General features: G+C 36.8%; 1 non-coding gene across 1 annotated transcript; it reads right to left on the bottom strand.

The window, feature by feature from the left end:
- Nucleotides 1-5,986: 5,986 nt before the first annotated feature.
- LOC128290019 (small nucleolar RNA R71) lies at nt 5,987-6,093 on the bottom strand. Its single transcript, XR_008279660.1, has one exon. It is a non-coding gene; the product is annotated as a small nucleolar RNA R71 (small nucleolar RNA).
- Nucleotides 6,094-10,154: the final 4,061 nt, after the last annotated feature.

Below are 10,154 nucleotides of genomic sequence, written 5' to 3'. Positions count from 1 at the left end.
TAATTAGAGTTTCGAACCCCCTGGTCAGATGTGTTTTGCTTGATAAGGTCTACAATAATTGCCCGTTAATGTTTTGAAACACTTGTTTTTCGGCTGATCTAATGTTATTACCTTTTGATGAGTTTGATATAATTCCGGGTATGGATTGGTTAACTTTGCATGATGTTGTTATGAACTACAAATGGAAAACTATTGATATGAGATGCAAGAATGATGAAATAGTCAGAATTGAATCTAGTGATTTGAATGGATTGCCTGCTTTGATATCTTTGATGAAAGCTTTGAGTATTGTGAGAAAGGGTTGTGAAGCCTAATTTGCTTATGTGATTGATTCGAAAGTGTCAGAAAAGAAAGTTGAATTAGTACCTATTGTATGTGAGTTCCCTGATGTGTTTCCTAAACAACTTCCTAGATCACCTATAATCCGAGAAGTTGAATTTGGTATTGAGTTAGTACTGGGAACTACTCCGATTTCGATAGCTCCATATAGAATGGCTCTGACTAAATTAAAAGAATTAAAGTCTCAGTTTCAAGAGTTAACTGATAGAGGATTTGATAGGCCAAGTTTCTCACTTTGGGGTTCTCCGGTTCTATTTATGAAAAAGAAAGACGGTACGATGAGAATGTGTATAGATTATCGTCAGTTGAACAAAGTGACTATCAAGAATAAGTATCCTTTACCTCGAATTGATGATTTGTTTGATTAGTTGAAAGGAGCTGCTATGTTTTTGAAGATAGATTTAAGATCAAGCTATTATCAGTTGCGAGTGAAAGACTCAAACATTCTGAAAACATCATTCCGAATGACGTATTATAGAAGGTGAAAGGAGCATCATATGTAATTGTATGTGAAGTCTAGTAAATATGGATTCTGGTTACAAGAGGTTGGTCTTCTATGTCATATAGTATCAACGTCTGGTATCCGTGTTGATTCGAGCAAAATTTTATCTATTTTGGAGTGGAAACCTCCCAGGAATGTCTTTGAAGTTTGCAGTTTTCTGGGACTTACCGGTTATTATAGAAGGTTTGTAAAAGGCTTTTCTGTAATAATAGTTTTCAATCGAGTATTAAATTGGCACCATACGAGGCTTTATATGGTCGTAAATGCCGTACACCTTTATATTGGACTGAGCTCTGTGAAAATAAGATACACGTGGTTGATTTGATAAAAGAAACTGCAGAGAAAGTGAAAGTGATTAGAGATAGTTTGAAAATAGCTTTCGATCATCAGAAATCTTATGCAGACTTGAGTTTGAGGTTGGCGACAAAGTGTTTTTGAAAGTATCTCCATGGAAGAAAGTGCTTCAGTTTGGTAGAAAAGACAAATTGAGTCCGAGGTTCATCGGGCCGTATGAGATTACAGAGTGTATTGGGCCAGTAGCATATAGATTGTTGTTGCCACCAGAGTTAGGAAAGATTCATGATGTGTTTCACGTATTGATGCTTCGACGATACAGATCTGATCCTTTGCATATGATTCCTCCGTCTAATATTGAAATTCAGTCTGATACGACATACGAAGAAGAACCAATCTGTATCTTACCTCACGAGGTTAAAGAACTGCAAAATAAGATAATTCTATTAGTGAAACTGATGTGGCATCGGAACAGTATTAAAAAGGCCATGTGGGAGTCTGAAGATGCTATGAGATAGCAATATCCAAATTTGTTCAACGGTAAGATTTTAGGGGACGAAAATCCCTAATGGAGGAGAATTGTAACAGTCTGGTTTAGACCTTAGTCAGAATAGTGGTTTTGGGACCACAAATCTGAGTTAGAATAATATTTAAATATTCTTTTTCATGCTTATGTTATGTGAATTAGCATCTGTGAAAGTTTCATAAGAAAATTTGATCAATTGTGTGCTTAATTTGATAAAAAGGCTTAATCGTGTAAAGGTAAAAGTTGCTTGCTATTTGTTAAAAGTGTCGAATTGACATGGCTTTTTAAGTTTAAGGTCCTTATTAAGTTATTAGACCATTGAAAGCATGAGTGGTCATTTATGACCCTGATATTCATGTTTTAATAGCTTTATAACAAAGGGTAAATTGGAAATTTAATAATAATAAAACAAAGTCATGAAAATGGATCATTTTATGTTCATCCTTGGCCGAAAATACAACAAAAGAAAAGAGAAAGTTTGCTTAGGGTTTGGCACTTGTAATCTTTGATTAAGGTATGCGTTTTGTTCGATTTTTGATAATTTCTACGTTTTCGTAATCGTTGCTTCGAATATTATCAATCCCATGTCTCAATTTCTGATTTTGTTGATGATTTTGAAATGTGCCATTGATGAAATTATGAACTTTGTGATGTTAGTTGTTGGAAAATAAAAGATATATGTTGGGTTGATATATATTGTCTTTGAATTTTTGATGATTTTGAGTAAAATGTACTAAATTGTGAAATTTGTAAATTGAAGGACTAAAATGTGAAATAAATGAAATGTGTGGATTAGTATGACTATTAGGAGAATTCGCCCAAGCATGAGTATATACAGATTGTGTGTATTTTGTGATTTTTTGAATTAGGGACTAAAGTGTCAAAATGTAAAAATGTGAGGGCTAAATTATAAAATGCCCTAAATGAATGTTTATGGATTGATTTGATTTATTTGGTGAATAAAAGGGTAAATTTTGATTACACATAGATCAAGAAAAGAGGAATTCGAATTTAGACCGAGGGAAGTTGAAGGTTATAGAGTAGACAATCCGAGTTGGAAATTCTAAATACAAGGTAAGTTCGTACGTGATACATGATGTTACAAGTATATTTTTGTTGCTTTGATTATACATAAATTGTGTACATAATTGATTATGGTTTGAATACAATGATAAATCAACTGCATTTGGCACTAAGTGTGCGATTCAAAATAGCTTCAGCTATAAATATCACTAAGTGTGCCAAAATGGTATAGCTTCGGATGTATGAGGCACTAAGTCTACGGTATCGAGATAGCTTTGGTTAATTGAGATGGCACTATGTCTGCAGAAATCGTTCTAGCTTCGAGTAAACCTTAAAGCACTAAGTGTGCGGATGCTTAAAGCATGAATAATCTTCAGAAAGTCTTAAAATATCTGGACAAGAGGTGAGAATGAAAATGAATAAATATGGGAAGGTTCAAGTATGTACGACACCTATGTAGTAGATGATATTATGTATATGAAGTTCCTGGATTGGTATAAACATATGAATTGTGTTGGCATAGAATTGATAGATGAATTGAAAACTAATAAATATTTATGTGTTGATGTTTTATATTTTATAAGCTATAGATGATATTTAGTACGAGCTTACCAAGCTTTTGAAAGCTTACTTTGTGTGTGTTTGCATTGTTTTATAGATATCGAAGCTGTTGTGAGCTTGGAGATCGTCGAGGATCGTCACCACACCATCGAATCTCATTTTGGTACCTTTTGAAATTGTATATAGTAAAGTATGGCATGTATAGGCTAGAAGTACTTTGGATAGGTTTTGTAATGCTTATATTTGGCTAGGTGATATGGCTTGATATGGTTGTGTTTATGTATTGATTTTAGTGTATGAAATGTGATGCAAGATGATCTATTTGATGTGTTCATGAATGGCTAAGAGAAATGGTAAGTTTGGCAAGTTTTGGTATGAGATTTGGCATGAATGATGTATGGTTTGGTATGGAAATTGGTCGAAGTTGTTGTGTATATATGCTCGGTTTGGTGCTTGTAGGTTTGACCCAATTGGGGTGGTAAGTTGGCTATTCAAATGGTCTATTTTTGTCCACACGAGTAGAGACATGGGTCTGTGTCTCAGTCGTGTGTGACACACGGTCATGTTACAGGGCCGTGTGTCTCCTAGGGTACCCGACGAATTACAGTCAGTATACCCTCCAATTTTGACACGGCTGATAAATCGTAAATTATACATATTTTTGCCCCATTTTTAATGCATTTTATGGATGATTTCTCATTAGAATTGGTGAATTTGATGCTCCTAATGCTTTAATTTCATGTTTTATACTTAGGAGAGAATAGGAGAGCGAAAGGAACGAGAAACGGGCCTAAAACGGAGAAAATGAGCCAAAATACAAAATCAACATGGCCTGGACCTCCTCACACGGGTAGACCACATGGCCGTGTCAATTTGGTAGGCACGAACACGGCCTGAAGTAATCAAACATGGGCGTGTGCCACGAGCGTGTCCCTACCGAGCCCAAGTTGAGCCCAATTCGGAAAAGGCCAATTTTGAGGGCTTTTAGGCATTCCAAAGCCTATAAATACACCCTAAAGGAAGAAGAAGAAGGAGACGGAGAATAGGGGGTAAGGAATTACTCCAAGAAAGCCGATTGATCCATCTCAGAAGCCGGATTCACCATCAAGACTGAAGATCTCTCCTCAATTTCCCTTCAGGAGTTTTGGGTTTTCTTTATGTTTTGTATTCTTTATTCTTCTGAAATGTTTTCTTATTTAGTTATGAACTAAAACCCCTAAATACCTAAGGGGAATGAAACCTAATACGAATCTTGTTATTATTTTCTAAATCGTATAATAAATATTTAACTTGTTCTTAATTATGTGTTTTTAATTCTTGTTTTAATATCCCAGGATACTGATTCAAGACATGCTCTTATTCAGATGAGGAATAGACCCTGTCTAAGAGTACATTTGTCATAATTAAGCGGAGTTGATTGCGCGCCTAGACATAGGGTGACAAGATTTTGCCGGATTAGGATGAAACCTAATAAGGGGATCCATAGATCAAGTTAATGCAACCCTAGAGTGTTAATTAGAGAAAAGTCTCAGTTATTCAATCTAGGGATTATACGTTATTAGTCTTGAATAGGGATGATAACATAACTTAGGGATCTCTATGGAACAAGTTGAATGAATAAATCGTCCGATTAGGAGCCAGAATAACAAGTAAAGTCTAGGTAGATTTTTCCTTAGGTGTTGTCTTAAGTCAATCAATTTTTCCCAAAAGCAATTCCCCAATTATTTTCTCTGTGTGTTCTTAGTTTAGATAATTAGTTAATTAAAACAAAACCTCTTTATTCTTAGGCTAGATAATAATAAGACAGTCATTACTAATACTTTTAGTTCCTTTGGGTTCGACAATCTGGTCTTGCTAAAACTATACTACTGTTCGATAGGTACACTTGCCTACATTACGATAATAGTTAGTTCAAGAACGACTAATTATAAATATGTAAAACCTATCATGAAACCACGCGATCAAGTTTTTGGCGCCATTGCCGGGGAACTGAAATATTAGGAACGCTCAATTTTTATTACTTTAGCCATTTAGTTTTCTTGCAATTTAATTTTATATTATTATTACTTATTTATTTTTTTCCGTCTCTTGGCAGGTTTTTATAGTTTATGACTAGAAGAAACTCGTCAGGGCCACTACTTTTTGACGAAGAAATCGATCGCATAGTTCATAGAAACCAAAGAGAAATAAGTCGAAGCTTAAGATACACAAAGAACGAGTAAGAAGACGATACTCAACCCCCAACAAAAGAGAACGAGCAAGAATACGAAACTCAACCCCCAATCAAAGAGATGGCTGAAAACCAAGGCAATCAGCTATCTCCTGCAATTGCGGTTAATCAAAATCCTGCTCCACGCACTATGTATGATTATGCTAAACCTTCTTTAACAGGAATTGAATCTGGCATAGTTAGACCTACTGTAGCTGCAAATCCTTTTGAATTAAAACCTAACACTATTCAGATGATACAGCAATTTGTTCAGTTTGATGGTTTACAGGATGAAGATCCCAACGCTCACTTAGCAAACTTTTTGGAATTTTGCGATACATTTAAAATCAATGGCATTTCTGATGATGCCATTCGTCTTCTGATGATGCCATTCGTCTTCGATTATTCCCTTTTTCATTAAGGAACAAAGCTAAACAGTGGTTGAACTCATTACCATGAGGGTCAATTACTACTTGGGAACAAATGACCGAAAAATTCTTACTAAAATATTTTTCGCCGGCTAAAACGGCTAAATTACATAATGACATCTCTTCTTTTGTGCAGATGGATTTAAAAACCCCTCTACGTTGCATGGGAGAGATACAAGGACTTACTAAGAAGGTGCCCTCACCATGGGTTACCGCTTTGGCTCCAAGTTCAAACATTCCACAATGGTCTGAATCCTTCGACTCGGTAAATGGTTGACGTAGCTGCTGGCAGAACCATCAAAAATAAAACACCTGAATATGCCTATGAGTTTATTGAGGAGATGTCATTGAATAAATATCAGTGGAAAGTCATGAGGACAAAGCCAACGAAAACAGCTAGTGTTTATAACATCGATTCAATTACCATGCTTTCAAATCAGGTAGAACTCTTGACTAAAAAGATTGATGGTTCTCTTAGTTCTTCACAAGTTCACCCAGTAATGCAGTGCGAAGCAAGTAGCGATGGAACAAACCATTCGAAATACCAACCTTATGGCCATAACATGGATAACGAGCAACTAAACTACATGGGTAATAATCATCGACCTCAAAACAATCCATATAGTAACACTTATAATACAGGTTGGAGGAACCATCCTAATTTTTTGTGGGGAGGCAAAGGAAATCAAAGACCACAACATCCTCCGGGTTTTCAGCAACCACCCTACCAACAGGAAAAGAAGCCAAACCTTGAAAAGATGCTCTTAAAGTTTATATCGATTAACGAAACCTGCTTTTGAACAAGAGACAGACTTAAAATCAACAAGCGTCGATCCAATGGCTTGAAACTCAGATAGGCCAGCTTTCCAAACTAATCTCCGAACGACCACGAGGTAGTTTGCCAAGTAATATCGAACCTAGCCCAAGGGAACAACTCAACACAATTAATATTCAAGATGACGAAGGAGTCGTTGAGCCTGAACCAGAACTGAGGCAAGAAACTGTGGTAAGCAAAGGTCAAGGTAAGGTAGATCAAAATACAAACAAATCAGTAAATGTTAAATATAAACCTCGTATGCCATACCCCAACGCGACAAGGAAAGACCTCTCAAATGAACAATTTGATAAATTCCTTAAACTCTTAAAAAAATTACATATTAACTTACCGTTTATTAAAGCTCTATCGCAGATGCCGAACGCAATGAAATTTTTAAAGGAGCTTTTAGTAAATAAGCGAAAGTTGGACGAGGTGTCGTATGTGGAGCTGAATGCAGTTTGCTCGGCCATTCTCCAGAATAAACTACCCAACAAACTAAAAGACCCAGGGAGCTTTACTATTCCTTGCTTAATTGGCAGTTTAGATGTTAATCACGCATTAGCTGATCTAGGGGCTAGTATCAACGTCATGCCTTACAAAATGTTTAAGCAACTAGGTCTCGGGAAACCCAAACAGACTAGGATGAGCATTCAATTAGCAGATAAAACTATAAGATTTCCTAGGGGTATTATTGAAGATGTACTAGTCAAAATCGATAAATTTATATTTCCCGTTGACTTCATTGTTTTAGAGATAGAGGAGGATAGCAATACTATTTTAATCCTAGGAAGGCCCTTTTTAGCAACTGGTAAAACAATTATTGATGTTGGCACTGAACTCGCGTTTCGTGTAGGAGACGAAACACTCACCCTTCAAGCTCACAATTCTGACAACACATCAGAAATTGAAGGTGATCGTCTAAACCATTCTATTAAAACTGACCACATGATACAACCCACTTTGCAGGAGATAAGTCTAACGGAAGTACATGAGCCACTCTCGAACAATAGTAGAGGTTCTATATATGAAGAACGAAGGCTGCAAGTAGACGAGCTAGATGAATGGCGAACAAATAAATCGAGAACACACGATAAACTAAAACTATGCCAAAACGAGCCCGATATCTCTCAAAATCAACTTAAGGTTGGTGATAAGGTCTTATTAGATGCCGCAGATCCCCACATTGTCACTACCACACCGAATAAGGAAATCCCTCTTACGGTACTCAGTATTTTTCCATTCGGTATGGTAGAGGTGAGTCATCCCAAGTTCGGCACTTTTAAGGTAAACAACACCCGATTAAAACCTTATTTTGATGAGATTGATAGCAGGAATGAGGAGTATAAACTCCTCGAACCACCATGATCATTCAACGGAGAGGTAAGTCAAGCTTAGACTATAAATAAGTGCTTCTCGGGAGGCAACCCGAGCACTAACTGTATTAACTTCTTCCAAAATTTAGTCTTCAATATCTAACTTACTAACAGAGCTCTTTATGTAACACCCCGAATTTGGGCCTAGAAGTATTGGGCCTTGAGTGCGGGTCCATAAGGAGGTTGTATATAGGTATTTAATTGTGCAATGAAATAACACAATTAAATGTCTGCTTTGGTGGTTAATGGCCCTGAGAAGTGTTAGAGAAATCTTTGGTTCAAACTTGGGCTTTAGCAAAAATTTTGGCATTAAGTGAAAAAAAAAAACCTGGATGCTTGGATGAGGGTTTTTAAATTATTGTGTTAAATAAATGACACAAGGAAGCTTGTAGTCTAGTGGTTGTGGCGTCATTAAGGTTGTATGGGAGCCTGGGTTCAAGCCTTGGCTATTGCAATTTATTTTGGTTTTTTTTAAGGGAACCTGGACTTTGGTCTTTAGACCTTATAATTAATTGGGGATAAAATATGACACAAAAAGCCTTGTGGCTTAGTGGCAAGTAGTGTGTGCAGCATCTGAGGGGACGCATGGGTTCTAATCCCATGGCAAGCAAGGAGCATTTATTTTGCTAACAGGGGGCGGCAAGAGTTGGTGTTGAATTTAAACTCTGATGTTGGAGGGATCCCACATCGGGAAGCTAACATAAGAGTGGTTGCGAAGATGGCTTTAAATAGAGGGAACCATGAGGAGGGTAAAGGTACCTTTTCTTGGCTGATCCCTTTCGCTATATGGCGTGCTCGTTTGGGTTGGACGTCGGCTAAGAGTGCTCGGAGCGTGGATTAACTCCAGTCTCCTATCAGGCGTGTATTTTCTCGCTACTCTAGTCAGAGGATGGCTACTTGGACGCGATGGTAGAAAGGGTCATGTGGGCCTAATGGACCTATGGGCCCAATTGGATAAGTTGTTTAATTGTGTAGTAAATATTGGACTAGGCTAGGTGAATCTCATATTTGTGGCTAGATTTGGGCTAAAAGGGCCACACGAACGTGTGGGCCCATTTGGGCCGAGAATAGGCTTTAGGCCTATTCGTATTGTTATCCCTATTTAGAATACTTTAGTTTACCAAATTACTAAAATGCCCTCAATTTGTAGAATTACCATTTTACCCTCGATTTATAGAATTACCGTTTCACCCTCGATTTACAAAATAACAATTTTACCCTCAATTTACAAAATTACCATTTTACCCTCAGTCTACAAAATTACCGTTTTACCCTCGATTGTGAAATTACTGAAATATCCCTGTAGGATAGAATTACCAAAATACCCCTAGTTTGTAAAATAACCAAAATACCCCTAGTTTGTAAAATTACCAAAATACCCCTAGTTTGTAAAATTACTGAAATACAACTGGTTTGTGAAATTACCGAAATACCCTCAATTTGTAAAATTACCAAAATACCCATGATTTACAAAATTCCAGAAATACCCTTAACTTTTTAGAAATTATAGAAATACCATTGGTTTACAAAATTACTGAAATACCCTTAGTTTGTAGATTTACCAAAACACCCTTATAGGATGAAATGACTAAAATACCCCTAATAGGTAAAAAGACTATAAAGCCTCTGTAGGGTAAAGTGACCGTAATACCCTTGTATGGTAAAATTACGAATATGCCCTTATGTTCCATATGACTGATGTGCTTAGGATTTACATATATTGATATTGGATTAGTTAAGTTTGAGTGACAGGTGGTGGTTATTGTAGGTGATTGATTATGGAAACGTTTCAACTTCAACCCATAACAGGTGTGTACTAACCCTCGTAGTAGCTTAGATTAATATCTGCTGAGAAGCCGAAATGCTAAAATACCGGCATTTTGGGAACTTGTAGTGTTGCGTGTGGGTATAGATGCGATAAATACGATAAGATCGGTGTTTGGATCGATGGAAGGGTAAGAACTCAATTTTGTGCACGATGGTAAGTTGGGCCTCAATGGGCAAGAATTGGGCCAAATGGGCTTTTGGGCCCATTTGGGTAAAATTGATGGAAAATGGAATTTGGAAAAGTTGCATGTTAAC

Source organism: Gossypium arboreum, chromosome 2 (assembly GCF_025698485.1).
Source record: "Gossypium arboreum isolate Shixiya-1 chromosome 2, ASM2569848v2, whole genome shotgun sequence".
NCBI classification, from domain to species: Eukaryota; Viridiplantae; Streptophyta; class Magnoliopsida; order Malvales; family Malvaceae; genus Gossypium; species Gossypium arboreum.
This window is presented reverse-complemented; position numbering and strand designations above follow the sequence as displayed.